Consider the following 24355-nt stretch of genomic DNA (forward strand, 5'->3'; position numbering starts at 1 on the left):
CCAAAAACTAGAGTTCAGATTAGCATATGCAAACAGCTCGATTCCATGGACATCTTTTAATTCCGATCTATATTTACACCGGACTATACATCTAAACGTTAGGCGTGGATAATAAGCAATTGATTTCAAATTTAGACGCGTGAAACTCATATTTGATCGCAATTTCAATCTGATTTTTACATTTCTGGGCATGCAATCTTGTCACATTCAGTTTTCAACCAGTAAATTAACAAGTCCAAATTCATACTACTGCTGTCATTAGTTAAATGCTCACAGCCATTCATATGTCGAATTACTAACTACAAGCGAAGATCTAAATCGACTTCTACCTGTATACCATTGCTAACATCGACAGTTAAGCTAATCATCCAAATACAATCATACCAAATTAATGAATATCAACAATCCGCTATGAATTAAAAGTCCAAACAGTCCGGTCTTAATTAATTACAATGAACTACACTAAAACATCAGTAGTAGCAAAATCAATACAACATGCTTCATTTTCATCCCAATTTCCAGCTTGCAATATACACTTATATTTCCAGATCTCCTGAGTTAGGGGAAATACCTGGAGTTTATAATGAAACAAGGAGAAGAGGGGTCAGCAGCAGTTCAAGTCAGCAGTATCACAGCGAGTAAGTTTAAAAATCCAGCAATGAGGAACCAGTTAAACAGAACCAAAATCTGATTGAGCAGCTAAATCTACTTGAAATCAAACCAGGAAGTAGTTCGAAAACCAAAGGGAGCAATAAGTCAACTGGACATAACTCGAACAGGCCCAAACAATAAAACAGTATATTTTTTTTGTTAAGTTTCTTTGCTGTATTTGAATCTGAAGTTCGAATTTCAGATCTTAAACTTGCAGAAAATGTATATTCGGGGAAAACTGGAGCTGGAAGGTTTTGGAAAATTCTCAGGGGTCTCCAAACTTGCTAAACAAGGCAATGTGTGTGCCTTTTATAGGCAAAAATGTAAAGCTTTCTTCAGATTTTGTTTTTCCCTTTAGTCCCTCTCCTTTTAACTTTCAGTCCCTCATTTTTAAACTTGTTATCCAAGTAACAACACCTATTTTATTGAAAACTATACTAAAGTCTATTCTAGAAGGTCCTACACCCACTGTAATTCCTATACTACCCTTTCCCTACTTTTAAAATTACTANGTGAGACTTAATAGATTGATCCAACTTATTCGGCCCATTAATTTTAGTTAGGGAATATATCTTGAATGTGTTTATACCCAAAATTCATACCTATAATATTGTTAACCTAACGTTTTGGCTGCAATTGTTTTCATTTAAGAACAAGAGTACGAGCACTATGATATTATTTCTTCTTCCCTAATTTTTTCCTTCTTTCCCTCTTCCGTTTTTTTGTAAGGTTGTGAGGGGAGGGGGGGGGGCATCAGTAATATTCGTGTAATGGTTATTATGCATTAGTCATGAATATATTAATAATTTCATTGCTATCTGTTTTGATTTTTAGAGCGTAGAGATAGTAGACTCCTAAAGCTAGGTGATCAACTTAACACCATATATTTATAATAGGACATATATCTTAGTGTAAATGGATAAAAGATTGCGTGAATAATTGAAAGTTGTGAGACAAAGTTCCTAAAGCTAGGTGATTAGCGAATAGTGCATAGGTTAGACACAAATCACGAGTTCGAACCCCGCAAAAAATTTAAGTGAAGTAAAATAGAGAAACTAGTCCATTATCTAGGTTATCCATAAATCATGATTTCAAACCCTGCAGAGAATTAAGTAAAAAAGAGGAACTAGCTCATTATCCATCAAATTCGAACCATGTGAATTTTCGAGTACCGAAAAATAGAAAGTAGTATAGATAAGAAGCCAAAGCTACAACAAAACAAAGACACAACAAAGAGCCAATGGAGTCTCCATCTCTTCTTCATTTGATCTTGCAACCTCCGCCTTGTTCATAGATAATCACGACACAGCATCAACAGACTCCTTGCTGCTCACAAAATGTGAAATTAGGGAGTGGAAGCCATCATAGAGAATCAAAAATTTATATAAGGAAAATTTAAGAGCTTGTTGAAGAGCGTGGATTCAACATCAATCACTGTTATAGAGAAGCCAATCGACTTACAGATAAACCGGCGACTCTCAACCATGAAATTGGGGGAGTCCATGTCTTCAAATCTTTCTCCGAGCTCCTGGAACACAAGTTAAAGAGCTGGTGATAGAAACTAAGGGTCCACCAAACTATATAAAGAACTTGATTTTCTACTAGTTCCCACAGATCACACAGACAACGGTAAGTAAATAACACAATGGAGTTTTACGTGGAAAACTCCCAGCTCACGGGATTAAAAATCACGACCTACACTCGTAGGATTTCAACTTCACTACCGAGCAAACTTCAGATTACAAACTACTGTAACCTAGGAATTAAACTCTTAATCCCTTACTCACATGTAATAACTCTATTACAAAGTTTACAACTCGACTAACTCTAGCCAAGACATAAACACAAGGTTTATGGTTTTACAAAAGGTTTCTTAAGCAATGCTTCTAGCTAAGCTAAGTAAGAATTACAAGTAAATCACTTTAACAAAGGTGCAACACAACTAAGGACATATAATAACTCAATGCAGGAACTGGTCCTTTGTTATGTTATTCTCTGTTCTTGAAGCTCTGAAAGTCACATGCAAGATCGCCACACACTTGAGAGAAAACTTGATCAATTCTAGAAATGTGCAAGTGCGTGTTTTTCCTTTGCTTCATGTTAATATTACCCAAGTGATGTCACTTGGATGATGTAAGCATATTTGGTACAAGGGCATTCCCCATAAAGTGACTGTTGCATTGTTTGCCTTGTTGCGTGTGTGCAGAGGAACAATTGTAGCAACTTTACAGCTGTGGGGAGTTGACTGGTACGGTCAGCAAGGAAACTGATGTCCATCTGTTCCCTCCGCCGTCTCTTTGACTTTAATTGTTGGAACTTGTGCCCGGTTTGAGACTTGTTATTTTTTGAGCACTTTGAGGATGTGTAACGGGTTCCCGATCTGGTTCGTGTCATTAAGTTTGTTAGATCATCAAAACATAATAAGACACAAAATATATCAGTTGGTAACACTTCAAAAAGATTATGTTGCTCGGATCCTTTAGAAATGCCATTCGGTGTATGGCAATCTTCAAATATTATTCATTTTTTAGAGGATCCTAACACGAGTGCAACAACATTTTTGAACGATCCGAACACCAAAGGCCGATATTTACATTATGCGATATGATTTTAACCGAATTAACCCAACAACTTTGGTTCAAATTCTATATATGTGATAAGAAATTTACTAAATACATATAATTATTAAATTTCGGACCAGTAACCCAAATGGTTAATGATTTTAATAGCATCTCGAACCCATAAAATTAAAAACCTGAATCAACAACATAGCTAAAAAGATAATATAACTCAGTATAATCATATTTACTAGCCTCACCAAATACCACTAGATAAAAATTACTGGTCTCATTAGTACTACTCCCCGGGGGGCGGACCAACCCGGCCGGACCGGTATAACGGTAAAAAAAAATTTCTTTTTAATTTTTTTTTATATGGGCCAGATCTGACGGCTTGACGTATATAGGAGATTGAAGCAAACAACAAATATATTTATGTTCAAGTAGATAATTGGATGCCCTTTAACGCCATTTCTCCTCCTCAAAATTTGGTGGGAACATGATAGTTAATAGATTTAGGGAACAAAAGATTTATATATGCTATTCTTTTTTCTAGTATTTGGTTACCACAAAAAATTTTCAAGAACAAAAATGCTTTTCTCACTTATGAACTGAAGTAATTTTCCTTACGGCTCTCCTAATTTTTTTAACTTTATATGTATTAATCATTAAGATTATCACTCAGATATATTTATTAACCTGTAGTACTAAAAAAATTCATTAAAATACTCTCCTGTTTCGTTAATATTATTATCATTTTTAGTATATATATTTTTCTCATACTTTCCATTCACCAATCAAATAATTTTTTTTTATAAAAATAATTTTTATCATACCAAACTAACACGAATAAAGGGCAGACGGTGCGGCAGTAGTGCAATTGTAAGTGCCAATACTTTGTATCAATATAACTTACAATAGTTATACATAATACAAAAAAAAATTAAAAATACACTAAACCCGGCCCGGCCCGGCCCCCTCAACCCGTAACCGGTATGGTTCAATTTTTATCCGGATGAACCCAAACCCATTAACCTGGTAAGTCCCAACCCGTAACCGGCCAGGACCATAACCCGTACGGGTCCAAAAAATCCCAACCCAGCCCGGCCCGGCCCACCCGTTTAACACCCTTAGGTGACACACACGCTAGATGACGAGCGTGGGATTCGTGCACCGTTGGGGATTGTGACTTGGTCCATCCCGAATGACTGTTTTACTGCGTATTTGATTGCAATTGTCTGATATTATTATGATTTGGGCTAAATGCCATATTTGGGCTTCATGCCAATTGTTTGGACCCTTAGGGGAATAGTTACTGCTATTTTCCTGACTGTTTTGACTTTATACTTACACTCAGTCATACAATATTTTACTCTTTTCATAACTCAGCCATGCTTGCTCTGTTTTAAACCCTTTAAACGATATTTTAAAAGATAATTTGAGCTGAGCATCATGTTTACTGTTGCTCGAGGGGCTTATGAGATTCTGACTGAGTAACGCTAAGGGCCTGTGTTGTGAGGATACTTTTGGGTTGGGCTGCACGCCGCAGCGGTGATATACTGATTATGATAATAAGGACGAGGGCCTGAGATTGTACGTCACGAGGTGGATTGTGATTGATATGAGGCTGAGAGCCTGTTTGATTATGCCACGAGATGGCTTGATATTGTGCTTGGGCCGTAAGGGGCCCCTCTTGGAGTCTATACACCCCCAGTGAGCGCGGGTACCCACTGTGATATGAGATATAGCCCGAGGGGCTGGTATTGTTCTGTGATATTGCCTGAGGGGCTGATTCTGTTGTTATTGTGCCTGAGGGGCGATTCTTATGTGTTTACCTTTTCTAGCTGCATTTCCTTTATTTGTTAAATTGCTTAAAAGGTGCCTTATGGGATTTCGCTGTTTAATTGTTTTTACTGATTTTATCCTCCCTCTTATAGCTTATTGTTGTGTTTAACATGATTTTATATCGCTCAGTCTTCATTTATTGTTATTACTCACTGAGTTGGAGTACTCACTTTACCCCCTGCACCCCTATGTGTAGGTTCGGGCGCTACAGGTCCTGCTAGCGAGGGTTGAGAGCTATCCAGCAGATTTTCGGAGATTCACTAGGTAGCTGCCCGACGATTCGCAGCCTAGTGCATTTTCCCTCTATCTTATTTCTTTCTGTTTTAGTTATGTAGTAGTGGCATAGAATTTCAGACTTGTAGTATTATTTTAGATGCTCATGACTGGTGACATCCCGATGTCGGGCTGTGTTTTTATTCCGCAAACTGTATTGTTTACCTTATTTTGGGGATTTTATTTTGTTAAAGACTTACTATTTATTATATTAATTGCTTTAAATGAATCGGAAGTGTGTCGGCTGGCCTTGCCTTCACGAGAGGCGCCATCACGACCGGGTCTGGGTTTAGGGTTGTGACAAGTTGGTATCAAAACCTAGGTTACATAGGTGTCATGGGTCATGAGCAGGTTTAGTAGAGTCTCGCGGATCGGTACGGAGACGTTTGTATTTATCCTCGAGAGGCTGCAGAACCTTTAGAAAAATTCCATAGTCTTGAAATTCTTGTTGTGCGAATCTGTTGACCGAGTACTAAACTTATGTTATTCTATTCTCTCACAGATTGTGAGGACACGAGCGACCGGTTAGGATGGACGACCACCAGTACCACCAGCTGGAGCCACTAGAGGCCGAGGACGCGGTCTAGTCCGTGGTAGGGGCAGAGGTGCAGCCCACACAGCAGCTGGGGCAGCACCTGCAGATCCACCGGCCGCCCCAGTTTAGGAGCAGGTCCCAGTTGTGGACCCTCCAGCAGCACCAGCTCAGGCACCAGCTGTGCCATTGTGATTCCGGGTCTTCAGGAGACTTTGGCCTAGATTTTGACAGTATGTACAAGTCTTGCTCAGGCGGTCGCGGTCTCTACTGCCGCAGCCACTTCTCAGGCAGGGGGAGGCTCTTAGACTCCCGCCGCCCGCACGCCCGATCAGGTGGTTCAGGGATTGCAGACACCGGAGGCACCACTAGCCCAGGCGATGACAGCTGCTCAGGGTTACGTAGCTCCAGTTATGCCAGAGGACGAGCAGCGTGGATTGGGGAGGTTTGGCAGACTCCAGCCTCCTACTTTCAGTGGTGCAGAGGGCGAGGACGCCCAAAGTTTCTTAGACAGATGTCAGAGGATTCTTCGTACCGTGGGTATTTTGGAGATCAGCGGGGTTGCATTCATGACTTTCATTTTACCGGAGCTGCCTTCACTTGGTGGGAGGCATATGAGAGGCGTAGGCCTGTTGGTTCGGCACCTCTTACTTGGCAGCAGTTCTCCGCTCTATTTTTGGAGAAGTATGTTCCACAGTCCCGTAGGGAGGAGCTGCGTAGGCAGTTCGAGCAGTTAAGATAGGGGGATATGACTGTTACTCAGTACGAGATGAGGTTCTCAGAGTTAGCTCGACATGCTATTTGGCTGGTTGCTACGGAGAGAGAGAGGATCAAGAGGTTTGTTGATGGCCTCACCTACCAGCTTCAGGTTCTCGTGACTAGGGAGAGAGTGTCAGGTGCTACGTTTGAGGAGGTTGTGGATATTGCTCGTGAGATTGAGTCATTTCGTCGCCAGGAGCGCGAGGAGAGGGAGGCTAAGAGGCCTCGAGGTCATGGTAGTTTTGGGGGCACTCCTTCGAGGGGCCAGTATCAGCACGGCAGAGGCCGTCAGTTCAGGCATGCCTAGTCAGCTCGCCCAGGTTATCATGAGGCATCATCAGGCCATGGTTCTCGCGGTTCTCAGCAGGGTCATTCCTCACTCAGTGCATTTCCAGCACAGGGTTCGTCCCGTGCTCCATCAGTTCAGGATTCTTCTACGCCAAGTGCGTCTGCTAGTCATTCCGGTGCTAGGGCTTCCCATCAGTCCCCGTCTCCAGCACCCGGGAGTTGCTATGAGTGTGGAGAGATGGGTCACATATGGAGGCAGTGTTCTCGTCGTCTTGGGGGTTCATCTCAGCAGAGGGGTCAACCATCAGCCTCAGCCCCAGCCACTTTACCACCCACCCAGCCAGCTAGGGGTGGAGGACAGTCATCTAGGGGTCACCCCAGAGGGGGAGGTCGATCCGGTGGTGTTCAGGCCCGCTTCTATGCACTGCCAGCTAGGCTTGATGCGATTGCTTCAGATGCGGTAATTACAGGTATTATCTCAGTCTGCCGCAGGGATGCTTCTATGTTATTTGACCCTGGTTCTACTTTCTCTTATGTGTCGTCTTATTTTGCCCATTATTTGGATATGCCCTGTGAGTCCCTCATTTTTTCTGTTCATGTCTCTACGCCGGTGGGCAATACAGTTGTGGTAGACCATGTGTACCGGTCGTGCGTTGTGTCTATTGGGGGTCTGGAGACCCGAGTCTATCTATTGTTGTTATGTATGGTAGACTTCGATGTTATTTTGGGCATGGATTGGTTATCTCCATGCCGGGATATTCTGGATTGTCATGCCAAGACAGTAACGTTCGCTATGCCAGGTGTGCCACAGATTGAGTGGCGAGGTTCGACCGATTATGTTCCCAGCAGGGTAATTTCTTTCTTGAAGGCCCAACGTATGGTTGGTAAAAGGTTGTCTTTCATATCTAGCATTTGTGAGGGATGTCAGTGCAGAGACTCTTAGTATTGATTCTGTTCCAGTTGTGAGGGATTTCCCCGATGTGTTTCCTGCAGACCTACCAGGCATGCCACCGGATAGGGATATTGATTTTGGTATGATCTGGTGCCGGGCACTTACCCCATTTCAGTTCCTCCGTATCGTATGGCACCAGCAGAGTTGAAGGAGCAGCTTCAGGAGCTCCTTGACAAGGGGTTCATTCGTCCTAGTATGTTACCCTGGGGTGCGCCGGTTCTTTTTGTGAAGAAGAAGGATGGCACGATGAGAATGTGCATTGATTACAGGCAGTTGAACAAGGTAACAATTAAGAACAAATATCCTTTTCCTCGTATCGATGATTTGTTCAACCAGCTTCAGGGAGCGAGAGTGTTCTTCAAGATTGATCTCCGCTCAGGTTATCATCAGTTGATGATCAGGGACTCAGATATTCTTAAGATAGCTTTCAGGACCCGATATGGTCATTATGAGTTCTTGGTGATATCTTTCGGGCTGACTAATGCCCCAACAACGTTCATGCATTTGATGAACAGCATGTTCCGGCCGTATGTCGACTCATTTGTCATAGTCTTCATTGATGATATTCTGGTTATACTCGCGTAGTCAGGAGGAGCACGCGGAGCATTTGAGAGTGGTGTTGCAAAAATTGAGGGAGGAGAAACTATATGCAAAGTTCTCCAAATGTGAGTATTGGCTCAGTTCAGTGTCTTTCTTGGGGCACGTGGTGTCCAGCGAGGGTATTCAGGTTGACCCGAAGAAGATAGAGGCGGTTCAAGTTGGCCCAGACCGTCCTCAGCCACAAAGATTCGCAGTTTTCTTGGTTTGGCGGGTTATTGCTGCCGGTTTGTTCAGGGATTTTCATTTATTGCATCGCCCTTGACCAACTTGACTCAGAAGGATGTCCCATTTTAGTGGTCTGATGAGTGCGAGGAGAGCTTTCAGAAGCTCAAGACTGCCTTGAACACAGCTCCAGTGTTAGTGTTACCATCAGCTTCAGGTTCTTATACCGTGTATTGTGATGCTTCGAGAGTTGGTATTGGGTGTGTTCTGATGCAGGAGGTTGGAGTTATTGCTTATGTTTTTCGTCAGTTGAAGCCTCATGAGAAGAACTACCCTATTCACGATTTGGAGTTGGCTGCCATTGTTCATGCGTTGAAGATTTGGAGGCATTATTTGTATGGTGTGTCTTGTGAGGTGTATACTGATCATCGTAGCCTTCGGCACTTGTTCAAGCAAAAGAATCTCAATCTGAGGCAGCGGAGGTGGTTGGAGTTTCTTAAGGATTATGACATTACTATCTTGTATCATCCGAGAAAGGCCAATGTGGCAGCCGATGCTTTGAGCTGAAAGGCGGTGATTATGGGGGAGTTTGGCATATATTCCAGTTGAGGAGAGACCTCTTGCAGTTGATGTTCAGGCTTTGGCCAATCGGTTCGTAAGGTTGGATATTTTGGAGCCCGGTAGGGTATTGGCTTGTGTGATTTCTCGGTCTTCCTTATATGAGCGCATCAGAGAGCGCCAGTATGACGAACCTCATTTTCTTGTCCTTAAGGACAGAGTTCAACAGGATGATGCTAGATATGTGACTATCGCTAATGATGGGGTGCTGAGGATGCATGGCCGGATATGTGTGCCCAATGTAGATAGGCTTCGGGAGTTGATTCTGGAGGAGGCCCATAGCTTGCGGTATTCCATTCATCCGGGTGCCGCGAAGATGTATCAGGATCTGAGACGACATTATTGGGGGAGAAGAATGAAGAAAGACATTGTGGGATTTGTAGCTCGGTGTCTCAATTGTCAGCATGTGAAATATAAGCATCAGAGTGGCTTGCTTCAGCGGATGGATATTCCAGAGTGGAAGTGGGAGCGGATCACTATGGACTTTGTAGTTGGGCTCCCACGGACTTTGAAGAAGTTCGATGCTATTTGGGTGATTGTGGATCGGCTGACCAAGTCCGCGCACTTCATTCCTATCTGTACTACTTACTCTTCAAAGCGGTTGGTAGAGATATATATCCGGGAGATTGTTCGTTTGCATGGTGTCCCAATTTCTATCATTTCAGATCGGGGCACTCAGTTTACTTCACAGTTTTGGAGGTCTGTACTGCGAGAGTTGGGTACTCAAGTTGACTTGAGCACAACCTTTCACCCTCAGACGGACGGGCAGTCCGAGCGCACTATCCAGATATTGGAGGACATGTTGTGCGCTTGTGTCATTGATTTCGAAGGGTCATGGGATCAGTTTCTACCGCTCGTAGAGTTTTCTTATAACAATAGTTACCAGTCGAGTATTCAGATGGCTCCATATGAGGCTTTGTATGGAAGGCAGTGTGGATCTCCAGTTGGTTGGTTTGAGCCGGGCGAGGCTAGGCTATTGGGTACAGAGTTGGTTCAGGATGCTTTAGACAAGGTGAAGGTGATTCAGGAGAGGCTTTGTACATCACAGTCGAGACAAAAGAGCTATGCGGACCGGAAGGTTCGGGATTTTTCCTACATGGTTGGTGAGAAGGTTCTGTTGAAGTTTCACCTATGAAGGGTGTTATGAGATTTTGATAGAAGGGTAAATTGAGTCCGCGGTTCTTTGGGCCTTTTGAGGTACTTCGGAGGATTGGGGAGGTGGCTTATGAGCTTGCTTTGCCACCCAGCTTGTTGAGTGTGCACCCGGTATTTCATGTTTCTATGCTTCGGCAGTATATTGGGGATCCGTCTCATGTTCTGGATTTCAGCACGATTCAGCTAGAGGGTGATCTGACTTATGATGTGGAGCCAACAGCTATTTTGGAGCGTCAGGTTCGAAAGTTGAGATCAAAAGACATAGCTTCGGTGAAAGTGCAGTGGAGAGGTCGGCCCGTGGAGGAGGCTACCTGGGAGACCGAGCGGGAGATGCGGAGCAGGTATCCTCACCTATTTGAGGCTTCAGGTATGTTTCTTGACTCGTTCGAGGACGAACGTTCGTTTAAGAGGGGGAGGATGTAACGACCCGGCCGGTTGTTTCATGAGTTACCGCTCCGGTTCCCCCATTGCTGCTTCTTATTGCGTTATTTATCGGTTATATATGTGAACGGGTTGGTTGGCTCGGGTTCGGAAAGGTTTTGAGAAGGTTTGAGACACTTAGTCTCTTTTAAGAAAGCTTAAGTTGGAAAAGTCAACCGGATGTTGACTTATGTGATACAGGGCTCGGATGTGAGTTCCGATGGTTCGGATAGCTCCGGGAGACGATTTGGGACTTAGGAGCGTGATCGGAATGTGTTTTGGAGGTCCGGAGTAGATTTAGGCTTGAATTGGCAAAATTGAGTTTTTGGCATTTTCCGGTTGATAGGTGATATTTTGATATAGGGGTCGGAATGGAATTTCGAAAGTTACAAAAGCTCCGTTATGTCATTTGGGATGTGTGTGCAAAATTTCAGGTCATTCGGACATGGTTTGGTATACTTTTTGATCAAAAGCGGAATGCGGAAGATTTTAGAACCTTAGGCTTGAATTCAATGTGTTTTGGTGGTTTTGATGTTGTTTGAGGTGTTTTGAAGGTTGATACAAGTTTGAATGATAGTATAAGATTTGTTGGTGCTTTTGGTTGAGGTCCCGGGGGTCTCGGGGTGATTTCGGATGGTTGGCGGAAGGTTTGGAATTGAGCTTGAGAGCTGAAGCCTTTTGGTTGTTGTCATAACCGCATATGCGGTTGAAGGATCGCAGGTGCGACCCCGCAGATGCGGGCGACAAGTCGCAGAAGCGAAAGAGGCCTAGGAAGGCTGTGACCGCAGAAGCGGTTGAGTGATCGCACCTGCGATGGCGCAGGTGCGGATTGAGCATCGCGGATGCAATTTTGGCCGTTTAAGCGGAAACCGCAGGTGCGGCGCTTGGGACCGCAGAAGCGGTCACGCAGGTGCGAGCTCTGGACCGCAGGTGCGAAAAGCCTGGGTCAGAATATTTATATTTCTTCCTTCGCTATTTTCAGAGGGTTATATGGTATTAATTCAAGGATTAGAGTTGTAATTAAGGTTAGAATTTGAGAAATTAGGGCTTGGAAACTTAGGCCTTTAATTGAGAATTTGAAGGACCATTTGTGGTCGGATTTTGGAACTTTTGATATGTATGAACTCGTGGGGAGATAAGGAATCTAATGACGTAAAATTTATCGAATTCCGAGACGTGGGCCCGGGGGTCGGGTTTGGTTAATTTCGGGATTTGCGTTGTTTTTCGATTATTTTCGAGTGGGCTTGTCCCTTTAGCATATTTTGATGATTACGTTTTGATTTTGGTAGATTCGGAGCATCCGGAGGCTGATTCGAGGGGCAAAAGTATTGCGAGCTAGATTTTGGGTCGGATTGAGGTGAGTAATGATTTTAAATATTATCCTGAGGGTATGAAACCCCGGATTAGATAGCGTTAGGCTATGTTGAGGTGACGCACACGCTAGATGACGAGCGTGGGATTCGTGCACCGTTGGGGATTGTGACTTGGTCCATCCCGAATGAGTGTTCTACTGCGTATTTGATTGCAAATTGTCTGATATTATTATGATTTATGCTAAATGCCATATTTGGGCTTCATGCCAATTGTTTGGACCCTTTGGGGAATATTTACTGCTATTTTCCTCATTGTTTTGACTTTATACTTGCACTTAGTCATACTATATTTTACTGTTTTCATAACTCAGCCATGCTTGCTCTGTTTTAAACCCTTTAAATGATATTTTATAAGATAATTTGAGCTGAGCATCATGTTTACTGTTGCCCAAGGGGCTTATGAGATTCTGACTGAGTAAGGCCGAGGGCCTGTGTTGTGAGGATACTTTTGGGTTGGGCTGCACGTCGCAGCGGTGATATACTGATTATGATAATGAGGCCGAGGGCCTGAGATTGTACGCCACGAGGTGGCTTGTGATTGATATGAGACCTAGAGCGTGTTTGATTATTCCACGATGTCTTGATATTGCGCTTGGGCTGTAAGGGCCCCTCCCGGAGTCTGTACACCCCCAGTGAGCGCGCGTACCCATTGCGATATGAGATATAGATCGAGGGGCTGCTATTGTTTTGTGATATTGCCCGAGGGGCTGATTCTGTTGTTATTGTGCCCGAGGAGCGGTTCTTATGTGTTTACCTTTTCTAGCTGCATTTCCTTTATTTGTTTAACTGCTTAAAAGGTGCCTTATGGGATTTCACTGTTTAATTGTTTTTACTGATTTTATCCTGCCCCTTATAGCTTATTGTTGTGTTTAACGTGATTTTATATGCTCAGTCTTCATTTATTATTATTACTCAGTGAGTTGGAGTACTCACTTTACTCCCTACACCCTTGTGTGCAGATTCGGGCGCTTCAGGTCCTGCTAGCGAGGGTTGAGAGCTGTCCAGCAGATTTCCGGAGATTCACTAGGTAGCTGCCCGACGATTCGCAGTGCATTTTCCCTCTATCTTATTTCCTTCTGTTTCAGTTATGTAGTAGTGGGATAGACTTTCAGACTTGTAGTATTATTTTAGATGCTCATTACTGGTGACACCCCGATGTCGGACTGTGTTTTTATTCCGCAAACTGTATTGTTTACTTTATTTTGGGGATTTTATTCTGTTAAAGACTTAATATTTATTATTTTAATTGCTTTAAATGAATTGGAAGTGTGTTTGCTGGCCTTGTCTTACGCCATCACGACCGGGTCCGGGTTTAGGTTCGTGACAGCTTATAAGCACCTTTTGGGTTTGGTTATAAGCCAAGTACTTATAAGATAAAATCAGTCATAAGTCATAAGCTGGTCACCCCCAACTTACAGCTTGTTTGAATGGTTGTTACCCATTGTATTGTATCGTATCGTTACTTTAAATACGATGTATGTTTTGGTTGTTACTTAAATTTTATTGTATCGTATCGTTGAATATGTCGTTACATAACGGCGAAATGTACCACTTTATGTAAGAACTGATTTGGTGTGGTCGCGTCGTTACCTTGTCTTTTTCTCTCAATCTCACCCTTTATTATTATTAAAAAAATTTATTTTATCATTTACCCTACCTTTTTATATAGTAATTTACCCATGTATCATAATTTTTCTTTATAATATTACAAGTTTATTCTTCATATTGCTGGTGCGTGATATCATGAAACGATGACAAACGATACAATCTATCCAAACATTGCATTTATCAAACGATACAGTACAATACAATATGGTACGATACGATATATTATGAAACGATGCGGAACAACCATCCAAACAGGCTGTTATGGCTTTTCAGCTTATAAGCACTTTTAGTTTGACCAACACTTTTACTAATTTATCCTTAATAATATTTTCTAATTCACAAAATACTTTTTCCAAAATAAATTTCTTGACTTTCTCTTCATTCCATATTTGCTGTTGATTACTTTTGTTTACATTTTTTTTAATTTATAATCTTTTAAAAAAAATCAAGGGTATTTTAGTCATTTTAACAAAAGAATAGCTTATCAACATTTTTTTTATCAAACACATCGATTGCTTATTATCAGTTTCAGCACTTTTATCCAAACACGTAAATTCTTATTTCAAAAATCAGTTTCAGCATTTAAATTTTTTTTTCAACACTTTAAGCTTATCAGCTATTTACAACCAGCTAATCCAAACAAGCTCTATTACTTCTTATGAGTAAATATAAAATTGCTTACAAATAGCAAAATAATAAATGTTTGATAATTTTCAGAGACATAGAACTAAGATATGACGAGCTACAATAAATGAAGATATAAATTTGGGCTATTTATTTTCAGAAGAAATATTCATTTGATATTCACCCTACTTATAAGTAAATATATAAATATGTAATACTATGACACCTTATTTTGAATTACACTCAATTTTTTAGATGGATGAATAGGACTTAAGTCGTTTATTTGTTAAGGAATTTTGAGTGTCGACAAAGCTAATTAGGGAATTTGACGCATGATTTGTGTTGGCGAGCCCCAAGCGCTGAGTGTCGGACGTGTTTCGGGCGCTTGGAGCGTAAGTCTCACAGAACTAAGCCTCACACGTGAGCCTCAGGACGTTTTAGTAGTGCCCCGCCCCGAAGCGAGCTACGAGGCGAGTCCCAAAAATGCCTTTTAAAATAGTGGTAGGAAGCAGCAAAATTTTTCTAACACAGTAGAGTTGTTTGTGCTGCATATGATAATTAGATCAAACTTGAGAAAAATGGAAGTCTAGTACATTCAAGACCTTAGGCATATTGTTATTATCTGCTGAAATGTTGATTCATCGATAAATTAGTGGATCGAAAATTCTCAATTTTTCAAAATAAAAAAATTAAAAATGACACTTGTAACTCGTTTGGACCAACTTAATAGCGTAATAATACTATTTTTTTCCTTGAAAAAAAAGAGAAATTTGTTTGTGAAAATACAAGAATCTATTATCTATTGTATCTATTATCTATTATCTATTATCTCTTTTAAAATAGAGTTCATACTAGACAAAATAGCCATTTAATTATTTAAATGTAAAAGTGTAATGTCACGACCCAAAATCCTCTAAGGGTTGTGATGGAGCCGGACACCACTGTCAGACAAGCCAACACCAAGAAGTTAATTAAATTCTCATTTTACTATTTATAATTGAAATCATTTCTTTTATACATTAACCAATAAATAATGAAATTCACTGAAATAAAAAGACGTCTTTAACAAACTTAATATTGAATAATCCCATAATCATCCCAGAACCCTGTGTCACAAGTGCATGAGTAATTTCTAGGATTTAAAACAAAATACAACACGATAATTGTCCAAAATATAATTGGACAGAAAAGAAAATACAATACAGTACTCTGAAGGAGACTCTGCTGGCTGCGGGTCATCTCGAGGAGTGCAGCTCACCTAGGTCTCCATATCGACCATGCCGCTGCGCCAAACTAGGCCACTAGACATTGTCACACCTCCTTTTTTACACACCTACCCCGAAGGGTAATGTATAAGGGAGTTTTTCCATTTAAAGTGACATTATTCGAAATGGGATTATTTATTTATTTTATAGAGTCGCCACTTGGGATAGGACGGGCTTTTGGTGTCCCAAGTCACCGATTTAATTTAAATCCCAAATCGAGGAAAATTTCGACTTCCCAATTGGAGTCTGCGAACCAGAAATTCTGAATAAGGAATTCTGTTGACCCGAGGGAAGGTGTTAGGCACCCCCGGATCCCGTGGTTCTAGCACGGTCGCTTAAATTATTATAAATGGCTAAAAATCTAATTTTGTACATGTTCAAACCTATAGTACAATTTTGTTTAACCGCTTTTAATTAGTTTTTATGAAAGTGAACGCCGTTTAAGAGCGTGTTTTTGGATCACGTCACATGAAATGCACCCGGATCCTCGACACCTCTTATTCAACGTTTTGGAATTTGGATTTGGGTTGCATGAAATGCACACCCGAGTTTAGGAAAGTAATATTATTGAAAGCGCGCCTAAAGTGGCTAGCATCTTATTAACTTTGCGGGAAGCCATGAATATTCGCTAAATGGCATGTCCTGAATTTCTAAATATTTTAATAAAGTATTTAATGAGGGCCCCGCAATTTTATATTTTATGCAGCGAGGCTCGTCTATGTTTTATTTAAAGGCCATCCTAAAATAAAACTATGATTTTCTATTACAGTGTTATCTTTAAAGGGCCTTATTAATAATTAAAGAATCCGGACCTTCAAACTCAAGTCCACATCCAAACAAGAGGAAAATCCCCTTAGCTTAAATGTGCTACCTAGCTTGGAAGGCCCAAATTATGCTAACTAACCAATTTGAACGGAATTGAGAATTGGGCCCACACGACTGGCCCAATAAACCTCATTGACAGGGACAGAAGCGATTAAGAAGCTGAGGGATCGAATCCCTGCTAATGCAAGTCAGAACGTGCATGTGAGCTTCAGCAAATGGGCCTCCCTTGTAAGGCCTAACGCAGCCGCCCAGTTGGAATATTGCGTGGGCAATCGAACCCCAACAAAGGTTATGATGCTTGATTTAACGACTCCAATCATATTTAATAATTAACCAAAACCAAACACTTGATACAATTTTACCAAACTAACTCGTCTACCAATGTTAATAAACCAAATAGAATACTTACCTAATGACACATTATCAACATCCAAACAATTACCAATTTTAAATAAGCTACTGCCATTGTCGAGATTTCACATGTATAAGACCTTTGCACTAATTTTCAATGTGTGTGCTCACGTGCTAGTGCTCAGCAGATTCTGTTCCTATGTTCCATTATTTTTTGAATTTAAAGAGATAACTACACAGAAGTAACAAACTAAGCTAACTAAGCTAAATCTGATTTCTAGTCTTCACAGCTTGCAAGCTCAAAATCAATACAGTCCAGGATCTACATTAACAATCTACTATCGTTCATTAGAACAACCTTCATAATTAAAATCAGTAACAAAGTTTAACTAGACAAATTGAAAGTAATTTCAACCTAACAGACTACATCATCACATTTTAGACAAACTCGAACTAAAATGCTCTGCACATTCCATTGATAATGCGTTTCCCTTTCAATCAGGAGATTACATCGAAGAAACTTGAATGTGTACCTGGTTTTAGGAATTAAGAAGAAGCAAATCAGTTAGCAGCAGTCTACACGAGCAACAAACAGGAATGGACCAGCCAACAACTAGTTCAGTCCACTGAGAATTTTTGAAATCAACTCCACCCAAGCCAAACCCAATACCAATTACTCAAACACACTTGAATTCAGCTACAACTAAATGGCCAGTAATCACCAACACAAATTCAAAGCCCCTGATGCTGCTAGTACTCGTATAAAACCCAAAATGAAAGCATCCACAACAGAATTTGAAACTAGACTGAAGCAAAGCTAATGAAACAGTGAATTTTTGATTGATTTTTCTATTTTTTGATGTTTTTTTTTGTATATTGGACTTTAAACACAAATCTGGAACTTTTGAGAGAAAGGGAAAAACCAACTTTTGATAGGGATTTTTGGACTCAAAAAGTTCCACCAGTCCTCAAGGCACTTGATGCCCTTTTATAGGTGACAAAAGAGGGTAAATCAGATCTTAGGCTTAATTTCATTTTAGCCCTCCTATTTCTAACTTGTTACTCAAGTAAGTTCCTCTTTTTTGCTGAAAACTATACTAAAGTCTATTCTAGAAGGTCCTATACCCATTACAATTCCTATACTACCCCTTACCTACTTTAAAATTACTATTCCTAATAAAACTACCCTTTTCTATGCCTAAATTACCCTTCTACTAGTCTGAAAATTACAGACCAATGGTTAACTGATCCCAATCCCCTCACCCTAGCTCGAATTTAACTGAAGTTAATTAACAAATGATCACTCAGCTATATCCAAACCTTAAAATCTAATCAAACTGCAAATGAAGACTGAAACTCAATTGAACTAAACTTAAACTAACAGAATCATTAATTCAAATAATTTCAAGGCGGGCTGGAAACATTAACAAGAAGAAACTCTATTGAATCTTGGAATTAAGAAGAAAAGACCTCGACTCAGAATTTCCTAACAATAACAAGACGAAACTATATCGAAATTAAACTAATAATTAGAATGTCTGGAAATTGAACTACACATGAATCAAATTAAACAAAACTTAAAATGCAAAGCGACCTCACCGATTAAGACAGATGAAAAAGAAGCAACAGAGGGATTAACTAAGAGAATCGTAGAGCTACAAAATACTTACTACAGAAAGCACTCGACCTTGAAAATCTCCTCAAAACAGGTTCAATTACAAAAACTCTAGATCCATAATTCAGGGCCTTCTGCTTGGATTCGAGGGATTCTAGGCGTGAAATAGTGATGAGGGAAGGAAGACGGTTGCCTGGTATGATTTTGGGTTCATTTGGGCCAACTTGTGATTTGGCCGAAAAATCTTCGATGGAATATTCGACGAGATTGGCTATGATTCGAAGAAAACCATCGTGGGGGTTGGAAGAGGAGAAGAAGGAGCATCTATGGTGTTTTTCTGATGATTTTTGGCATGGAAGTCGTTTCCCGCCGGCGAGAGTTCCGGCGAAGATACGGTGGTGGAGGCGGAGAGGGACAGGGGTACGAGGAAAGGGGGGGCTGGTCTCTAGGGTTTTCAAACTTTATGACAGTTTTATTATAATTCGAGAATCAATCCAGGCCGTTGGATTAGAGGGGATGGATGGTCTGGATTAAACGACGTCAAAACGACGTCGTTTTGAATATGGGGCGACTGGACCGGGTGGTCTTGGGGTTGGGCTTGGGTTGGTCCAATGTTTTTTAAAAAAGACTGGGCCATCAATTGTTCAGCAATGAACGGCCCAATCTGCTTTGCTTCTCTTTTATTCTCCTTTCTTTTATTTTCTTTCATTTTCATTTCAATTTTTTTAGATTATTGTCAAATACAAATTTAAAATTAATAGACATGATTTAATTCCAAAATTGCACTTAATTAATTTTCTAAAACTAACTAAATCCTAATTCAAAAGAAAGTCAAACCAAAAAATGTAAAAAAACGACTATTTTGTTATTTCTTCTATTACTTTGGTAATATTAGTTAATTGGTAGAACTAAAAATATAAAAATCAAATTTTAGATGCGAATGTACTATTTTGGTATTTTTATGAATTATGCCAACTAAAAATGCACACAAAAATGCAAACAATCACAAAATCATGCAATTAAATTCTAAAAATCAAATAATAAAAGAAAAATCCTAATTTTATGAATTTTATAGGAATAATTTAAGCGAGGCAAAAATCACGTGCTCACAGACATACATGAGCCTGTGCAACAAAAATGCACAACAAGTGTAGCATGAGTACGAAAACAACGTGTACCCAGTAAGTATCCCGTCTAATCTCGAAGAAGTAGAGACGAGGGGTCGACTTCGACACTTACTAATGGTCCAATAATAATATACCAATAATATAGAATCATGGATTTTATAAGGTGATTTCAAACTCAAAGCATGAAGCAGGTAAGCAATTCTTTTTCTAATGAGAGATTCCCAAAATTTGTATTTCATCATTTGTCAATTATTCTCAGGCCAGAGAGGAAATATCATTATTCATAAATGTCAAGGCAAGCAATACAAGCATGCACAAATTATGCCGAGGTCGTACGGCCTGATCCAACAAATATTTAAATTGTGCACTGCCAGAGGGTCAAATGGCGCGAACTATAGATGCATCTATTTAATCTACCGAGGCGTTCGTCCTGTTCCACAATAGATAAACACATTCAAACGGTCAAATCAAGAATTCATCAAGGAGCGATTACTCAGGAAAAGGTAAATTTCTCTTTTAAAAGTCAAGAAATGACGTCTAGACTTTTAGAAATTTATTTACACATTCAGTATGGTTTAAGCATTTTTAAATTGACAACAAGGTTGCAAATATTACAAGTAAAGCATGCTTTTGGGTCTTAGACTACCTGGACATAAGCGTAATAGTAGCTACGCACGGACTCTTGTCACCTCGTGTGTACGTAGCCCCCACAAATAGAAGCACATATCCAATTAATTCACCTATGGGGACAATTCCCTCTTACAAGGTTAGAAATGAGACTCACCTCGCTCCGAAGTTCCATAACCGGCATTCCACGCCCTTCCGAAGACTCAAATCGATGCACAACGCTCCAAAACCACCCAATAATTATGCAAACTCATTATATATACTCCATTACTCATAATAATCCAATTTCTAACAATTCCTAACCCCAATTGAAAAGTAGACAAAATCGCCCTCGGGCCCACGTGCCCGGATTATGAAATTTTTCGAAGATAAAGGTTACCCATAACACCGCGAACTCAAATATATAACTTATCCCAAATTCCATGTCTAAAATCGTGGTCAGAATCTGTAAATACAATTTTCTAGGTTTTTCCTCAAAATCTCAATTCCCACTAGTTTCCATGTTAAAATCTACTCATAATCAATGTATTTAACTTATAATAGGTGGGATTAACTTACCTCCAAGTTGCTAGGTGGAATCCCCTCTCAAGAAGCTCCAAAAACCGCCCAAGAATGGAGAAAATGAGCAAAAATGGCCAAACCCCGCAATTAAGTGTGTTCTGCCCAGCGACTTCCGCACCTACGTCCCACATGCCGCTTCTGCGGCTCCGCTTCTACGGATGCTCCTTCGCACCTGCGCCCTTTGCCGCTTCTGCGGCCTTCCTTTTCGCTTCTGGGCTCACGCAGATGCGGTCAAGGCTCCGCACCTGCGGTCCTTCACCTAGGCGGCCCAGCTCCGTTTCTGCGACTTCAAGGCGAATCATACATGCGAAGTAGGTACACATAGAAACACATATTCAAATAGTAGATCAAGACTTCATCTAGGAAACAATTGTTCAAGGAGGTGTACATTTCTCTTTTACAAGTCAAGAAAATGAAGTTTAACTCTTTTAGAAAATTATTTGCCACTTCGATATGATTTAAGCAAATTAAACCATCAATATAGTTACAATTATTACAAGTAAGCATGCTTTTGGGTCCTAGACTACCCGAACATAGGCATAATAGTAGCTACGCACGGACTCTCGTCACCTCGTGCGTACGTAGCCCCCACAAATAGCAGCACATATGTTCAATTAATTCACCTATGGGGACAATTCCCTCTTACAAGGTTAGAAAGGAGATTCACCTCGCTCTGAAGTTCCATAACCGACATTCCACGCCCTTCCGAAGACTCAAATTGATGCACAACGCTCCAAAACTCATATTTGGTGATGAAAATGGCACTCCAAAGTTGCTCGAAAATCGGCCCCCATGGAAGACATGAAGTGAAAATGAGCCAAAACTCCGATTTTAAAAGAACACTGCCCAGGCGACCCTTCATCGCGAACGCGGAACATCCCTCATGTTCACGAAGCTCAGAAATCTCACGCCCAAAAATCCTTCTCCGCGTTCGCAACCCACTGATCGCGTTCGCGGAAGCCAGCTGCCCAGACCCATCGCGTTCGCATTATCCTCTACGTGTTTGCGTAGGCCAAATGGCCTTGGCTCCATCTCTCCCTTACCTTCTTCGCCTTCGCGTAACCTTGACCGCGTTCGCGAAGGCTTAAGCAACTACTGCCTCGCGTTCGCGCCTGTTACTTCGCGTTCGCAAAGGCCAAACTCAGCAGCCCCATCAACTCCTCTTCGCGAACGCGGGACTTCCTTCGCGTTCGCGAAGAAGGAAACCAGACACCAGCAATCAGCAGCAGCTTTTTATCCAAATTCGATCCGAAACACACCCGACGCCTCCTAGACCCCGTCCAATCACACCAACCAGTCCCCAAACACATTATGGACTTGCTCGAGGCCTCAAATCGCATCAAACGACGCTAAAATCACGAATCACACCCCAATTCGAGCTTTGTGAACTTTAAAATTTCAAACTTCTACTTTCGATGTTTAAACAATCAAATCACGTCCGATTGACCTCAAATTTTGCACACAAGTCATATTCGACCTTACGGACCTACTCCAACTTCCGGAATCGGAATCCGACCCCGATATCAAAAAGTCCACTCCTGGTCAAACTTCTCAAAAACCTTCAAATTTCTATCTTTAGCCAATTGACTCCAAAATGACCCACGGACCTCCGAATTCACTTCCGATCGCGCTCCCAATACCAGAATCACCATACGGAGCTATTCATAGACTCAGAATCCCAAACGGACATTGATAACACTGAAATGCACTTTAACCCAAACTTATGAAATTCCTCCAAAATGCTAACTTCCACATTAGGTGCCGAAACGTTCCCGGGTCTTCCAAAACCCGATCCGGACATACGCCTAGGTATGAAATGAGAATTCTCTTTCCAAATCAACTCCGAACTTCCCGGAATTCAATTCCGACCATGCGTACAAGTCTTAATACCTGAAATGAAGCTGCTCATGGCCTCAAACTTCTGAACGACGCGCTGGAGCTCGAAACGACCGGTCGGGTCATTACATTCTCTCCCACTTAAACATACGTTCGTCCTCGAACGTGCTAAGAACTGCGCTGGAGTTGTCTGAAATCACAGTTAAACACCTTGTGCACCTACCCGTGCTACCACAACTCAGTTGATCACATTAGCTCGAGCAAATTCGAAGATATTCTCTTTTATTCAAACAAATGAGCCTTAGAGCTTAGTTTCAACATCCGAAATTCTCAGCTAGGCTTGCTTTCAACATATGAACACCGTATCAATCACCACATGATACACCGATACAAGATTACATACCTTTGCTGAATTCACACTATGCACCACGTCGTTCACAGGACCATAATAACATTCCCTGACCATAATAGCCGACTTTTCCCCAATCTGATGCTCACAATGCACCTCATGATATATTTAAGTCTTGTTCCAACTCTTTCAATACTGCCACGACGGAAGAGACATGTAGAGATTCATAACCAACTGCTGGGTCAACAAATCATTGAGGCTACACTCCTGACAAGGACATTACCTCATTCTGAACCAAATAAAGATCTTTGCTCTTTAATATACTTCATACAATCCGATTGAACTGATCCTAGATCCAATAACCTTGTCTCACCCAGTACGAACTGCTCATGCAACAAGTCACCCCTGACATGACTAGAAGTCTCACATGATGCCGCAACGTGCCAACAGGCTACCAACTCGAACGCGATACATAAGGAAAACGAACTCTGGAAGGGACTACTCAAATCACGCCACTAATATGAACTTTCCTCAGAAAATGGGGAAACAAAACACACAGAATATAATATAAGGGACCATAATTATCATTACATTGTTGCGGCGTGCAACCCGATCCAAACAACATACCCATGGCGGGGTGCCATCCGATCCACACAAAAAATTTACATAAGGAGATACACATCGAGCTAAATTGCTCATTACAACAACATACCGAATATCGCTCACAAGCACACTCAGTGCCTAATACCATCCCTGAGGGGACAAATAATGCCATAAGCTAACAAACTCAAGCACAAATGAGGTGCGATATATGTTCTAAAACTAAAGAGCCATACTGCTCACATTACACCATCGCTACGCGGAACCTCAACACATAAGAAATTACCAAGCCGTTTCATAACTCACACGGCACAATATAGCATTACATGAAATAGCCGACGACGAATTAACATCCAACGTTCGAATACTCCTACATAAGGAGAGCTATGCTGAAACGAACACATTCGGCCCGATATAGAGCTCATATTCATATTTAAATCCATCCACAGACCTCAAGCCGATTCTGATCGTACCGAACTAGGACAATAATCTTTTTTGGGTCCATAATAACCCTTTTTTCCCATAACACACAAGAACAACCATCATAACCAAAGTAATCCTCTACGGTCCACAACCCAATAAACCGAGTGCCCTCCAGGCATAAATACTCAAATTAACCATATCGCCACAATCTTCATACTTGGTTTCATCCTCCAATAAATCAAGTGACTACATGCCACACTTATACAATCTTCCCATGGGACACGCTCCCACGATCTTATAACAAGTCTGCACATCTATGCTACCGGCCGCACTAACGCTGAAAAGCGATCAAAATCCA

Source organism: Nicotiana attenuata, chromosome 2 (genome assembly GCF_001879085.1).
Source record: "Nicotiana attenuata strain UT chromosome 2, NIATTr2, whole genome shotgun sequence".
Taxonomy (NCBI): domain Eukaryota; kingdom Viridiplantae; phylum Streptophyta; class Magnoliopsida; order Solanales; family Solanaceae; genus Nicotiana; species Nicotiana attenuata.